This window comes from Equus quagga, chromosome 1 (assembly GCF_021613505.1).
Source record: "Equus quagga isolate Etosha38 chromosome 1, UCLA_HA_Equagga_1.0, whole genome shotgun sequence".
Taxonomy (NCBI): domain Eukaryota; kingdom Metazoa; phylum Chordata; class Mammalia; order Perissodactyla; family Equidae; genus Equus; species Equus quagga.
The window spans coordinates 179,386,106-179,391,643 of record NC_060267.1 but is presented as its reverse complement, the minus strand read 5'-3'; positions in this window follow the sequence as shown (position 1 = coordinate 179,391,643).

Here is a 5,538-nt window from a genome sequence, read left to right as displayed (position 1 = left end):
ATATATGTTACCTATGTCTTTTCTCCATTTGTTTGTCTTTAAATTTCTTAAAGGAACCATATTTATCTGTTATCTCTCCCCCTCACTCTAACCCCATAATTTTAAATACTCTCTACCTCTTTTTGTACCTACAGCCTAAATTCTGACTCTTTTTGAAAGTCTAGTCCCATTGGGCGTTAAGGACATCCACATTATTTTTTGTGCACTCACATTTTTGTTTGGGCCAAACCAGACTCACCAGGAGTAAGACAGATGATTTGCAAAATTGTGAGTCATTTCCGTGTGTGAGCAATAAGGGATTACTTTTTATAATTTAACAGAAGTCTCATTTTCCATCTAGAATGATGAATGATAGCCACCATACTTCAAAGCACCACTTCCATTATTCATCGATCATTCTCTTTTAGAGTAAGCTCAAAAGGGAGACAAATATTTTTAAAGATAATTTAATGTGCATTCGTAGGATCATAGAATTATAACTGGAGAAAGGGAAAAATAAATTATTTGAAAGACTTTTGCAAAAATATTTTATTTTTCCAAGTATGAGTGAATGTTTGTAAGAATAAAGAATTCCACAAAGAGAGAAAGAATGCAAGAAGGGAATTAAGTGAAAAGAGAAAATTGATGACAGCTGATCTAAGACTACCGAACAGGATTTTAGATATAGATGTGGACATTTGTTATAAAAGTTTGGGGTCTAAATAAATGCATTTCTTGCATGATGGCTCTTGAGATTTCTTCTCAGAGAAACTGAAAGTTATGTTTTGAAATCATAGTATTATGGAACAGGATACATTAAGTTTTTTTGTTGACATTATCTTAATAACCATGACAGGCCTCAGTATAGAGTAAGTCTATTACTTTGAAATTTAAAATATGTGTATAACAGAGTTTGGTCTTCAACGAAGTACACACTGATGTTTTTAAAGTGCAAAATAGACCCTAGAAATTTAAAACTACTGTATAGTTACATACTAAACGACAGCTTTCACAATTTACTTTCTAAGAAAAAATTCTGAGGATGTTTTTAAATATGTTAACACTAGCATCAAATTTGTACCCAGCTTTTGGTAAGAAATTACCATTACTAAAACTTCTCTGTAACTATATTTATGGATGTATGAAAGATATTCCAAAAAGTAAGATATCAAAGTATTTAAAAGAGAAACTTAGAAACTGATTCCTTATATTTCCACTTCTCAAATTAGAAGAGACCTTTGAATATTGAAAAGAAAATACATAATACAACAATATTCATGAAGAGTTGAATACTGTTTCAGCCCCTTCCCTCCCCCAGCTCACTGTGCACTGTGTTACAAAAACAACAAACAGAGTTTCTTATGCTGAAGAGACAAAGCCCATCACGACAGGTCCTCTCCCCAGGGCTCTGGCACAAGTCTCAGGGTGTGGGGAGGAAGGGAGGGGATGACTGGGCCTGAGAACACAATGACTAAAATCCCTATGCTGCACTCAAAAGTACACTTTGCAATCTCAAATGACCACTATCCTTAGATGGGGTAACACTCCCTTCTCATGAGATGTTGTAATTCCCTCAGAAAAACAAGTCCCAGGCAGTCCATCTTTCTGAAATTTACAGCAGGCCCAAATACAATCGAATTTAATGGAATCTTTGCTGTGTGTTTGTAAAGAGATAAGATAGGATTAGAGGAAAGACAGGTATAGAGTTCAATCTGGGGGATGAGGAAGCAGGTAAAATATTTCAACATAAAATATTGAAATCAATCAAGTTCCTAAAATATGCAAACTTATGGAACTGCTTCAATTTTTATTTTCTTTCTGCCTAGTAAAACATATGATTTCCATAATGTTTCTATTGGCTTTTTCTCTCTTAAGTCTCTGCTTTCAAGACAGAAAAGTAGCTACTCACAAAATGGTAAGAAAACGTGCTCATTAACAGCAAAAGGGGTAATATAGTTTCTAATGAGAAGAAAATGCCTAATAGTTCACATTCTATGTGAAATTTAGTAAACTTGTGGACAAAGGAAAAATTATATACTTTATTTAGATTTTTTTAAAAATTTTCTGTTTTTCCACCAAAGATTCTTTCTGGATTTTCGCTAACTGTGTGACCACGAGATTTGATGTAATGCAGGGTTTCTCAGCTTTGGTGCCACTGAAATTTTGGGCTGTATAATTTCTTTTTTACCAAGTGACCTAAAATCCCAGAAGGAAAAAAACAGATGGAAAAGATAGTACCTAGTGAGTTTACGTAGGAGTATGGCAGGGAGGCAAGTGGGTTGTCCTGTGCTCGTAGGATGTTTAGCAGCATCCCCGGCCTCTTCCCCTTAGTGCCAGTAGCACCCCCCCACTCCTCTATACACAACCCCTCCCTTGTAAGAAGCAAAAATGTCTCCAAACTTTGCCAAATGTCCACTGAGGGGCAAAACCACCCCTGGCTGAGAATGAGTGATGTAATGCTTTGTGAAGGATAGAGAAGTAACAAATATTTACTGTGTGCCTATCCTATACAAAGCTGTGAATTATGAGCTATCAAATAGCAAACATACACTGTTTGTCTTTAAGGAAGTTACAATGCACTAGGAGTTACAAAATTTACCTGTATGACTATCTAAAGAGTAAAAAATTATAAATTCAAAGTCAAACCTGCATATGTGTATAATATCTCATATAAACATAGATATGACGCATATATACATATATGTATAATGTCACATATATACATATATATAGTTGTCCATGGAATTATTGAGACAATCCCAAATCCAAGAGAGGACCTATAATGAAAGAATCAGTAGTAGTACAGTTTTGGCTGCATCTTCAAGATGCCTTTGGAGAGAAAACACTGGGTAAAAAATATTTGGGCATCTCTGTGGAGGCACAGGTGATGCAATTCTGGAGAGGAGGATTGTAACAATAATTAAAATTTGAGAAAAGATTCTTCTCTTTCCATATTTTTAAAAGAATTTATGATTAATTATATTGGGAAATAAAAAACATTTCTTTATAATTCCTGGCATTCATTTATCTTTCAAATTTTTAGTCACAAAATTTTTAAAGAGTCTGACAATATTTTGTAGTTTACAAGTTTTAAGCTTTAGAGTTTTGGGTTTAGTAAAAAGCTAACCAACAAATCAATAGTTTGGATAGTTATTACAAAATAGAACATAGTGTAAAGTCTCCAGTAGTTTATTTTTTATTTCACATAAGTAGAACTCATGCTACACACACCAATTATTAATCTATTTGACTTTTCAAAATTTCTTAAACTTTCTGAACATTATTGTTCTTAATCTTATATTAAATAATCATTCGATGTTAATAATTAACATCCCAAACAAAAGTGATTCTACTACAATAGAAAGATTCTCCATAATTTAGTCTTATAGCTACCATTTATTGAGCCCTTAAGGCGAGGCACTGTGCTAAGGACTTCACAATCACTTTCTCCATTCTCTATTTTCACAGACAACAAGCGTGAAAATATGAAATTTTTGAATCAAGTGAACATAACGTGGACTTCCACATGAAGAAAAGTTATTTTGGAAAAGAAATAGCTTACTAAAATTTACTGATCTCTCTTTATGCTGGTAGCTGAATTTAGAAATAAGCATTTAAGAAAAAGCAGAAAGTTTAGGAAAATATTATCTACTAAATTTGTCAACTTTCAATAAATTTTAACACATTTCTACCTTCTCTTTTGCCTCTGTCCTTCCCTACTTTATTCCATTTTCATTGAACCTCAAAATATTCGACAAAGAAATTTTAATTTGCGGGTGTCCTAAAGCAGGCTTTGTTTTACCTGAAATGATTAAGTAGCTCAAAAGTGCAATCTTTTAAAAAGAAAGAAAAAAGATTGGGACTCTAGTAACTTACAATCCTTATCTGTTTTAAAGAACCAATATACAAAAACCTAAACAATAGCATTTTGAGTTTAAATCTTAGATAGTTGGATTAACATATATCAAATAATGCAGTGTAGCCTACGACTATTGTCAACATTCTTATTACCTACTCAGTCTCCCAATTTGTATATGGCCAAAACAACTGCCAAAAGGGAGAAAACTGTATCTGTCCTTCTAAATGCAAAACAGCTACTACAAAGAGTTGGCAGTAAGCAATAATTCTGATCAATTTACATAATAAATTCAGAAGGAGATTGGAACGTGCTGACAAACATTATCCCAATCTTATAAAATTGGATTTGTGGTTATATGTTTATTTTGTATTTGAGAATATTCCTCCTCAAAAGCAGGGGGATAGTAAAATAACCTCAGAAGGTCCAGTTTATATAGGTAACTTCAACTACTAGTTACCTGGAAGGCTTGATAAAGAATTTATTAAAAGAGAAACTAATATTTTATAATATGCCGCATTATGGAATGGATTGTCCACATCACCATACATTTTTCAATAAGTAAAGAATTACCATTGTTGGCAATGAAATCTTTAACCTCAGAATAAGTGACTGTGTTTATAATTATATAACTACTAAGTACTAATTATTCACTAAGAAAATTTAAAAGTTTGCTGTTGCCCAGTTTGTTTTTAATGAACAACACAGATGTCACTCCAAGAGTGAGAAAGTTTTGGATATTTGATACTAAACTCATTGATCTTCAATTATGATTTTTCAATTATAACCAGAAAGTACCAACAATTGTGCTAGACGTGGATAAAATGTTTCATGAAAATGCTGTCTTACTGTTGCATCTTTATTCAACATCAACTTCCAGATGGGAACTATTTTTCATGGTTCATAAAGGCAAATCCAGCTGCTACATTTGGACCTACATAAGGAATCCATGTTTTACTGCCTTCTCAGTGCTGATAAAACAATTGCTGTTGTTTCTTTAGCCGTGGAGCAGCTCACTCTTCTCAGTGCAAATGAGATCCCCAAAAAGGACTTGTAATGCCTTTATAGTTGATTACTTAGCAGTGCTGTGCGTAATAGGATCCTGGTTTTACAACATTTTCTAGATATCTAAGCTAGCTTAAACAAAAACAATCTTCAACGGTAACTGTAGATTGAGCGAATTACCAAAAGTGTTCATACAATTTCCTATTAAAACCCACAATGGTTATTAAATACTTCTGTAATCTTAGCTTTATTAAGAGACAGGAAGTGCACAGTTTCCTTCCCCTCCTCACTCAGCTAATCTGGCGCTTTGATGGTCATGCGTTTGGAATAACCATGGGGTTGCTACCACAGCATAGTCTTCCCACAGCTAAATGGAATTAACCCTGTCAAGCCTCAAAAAAAAGAAGGAAAAAAAAAAGAATGCATTTCATTGTTAGAAATACAGCTGGAACTTTATTTGAGTGAGCAGCAGTTATATTAAAATACAGTCAATTTGTACTTAAGATATTTTTGGTAGGACCACCAATAAAAAAGAAACATCAGTTTCAGAAAATGGGAATTACGCAGCTTGCAAAATTACCCGTGGTTATGCTTTATTACTATCTATGGATGTCAGACATTTGGTATCTTCTCAATCATGTTCATTAAATACATTTTCAGATTCTGAATTAACATCTGCTGCTCTTTTTCGCCGAAAG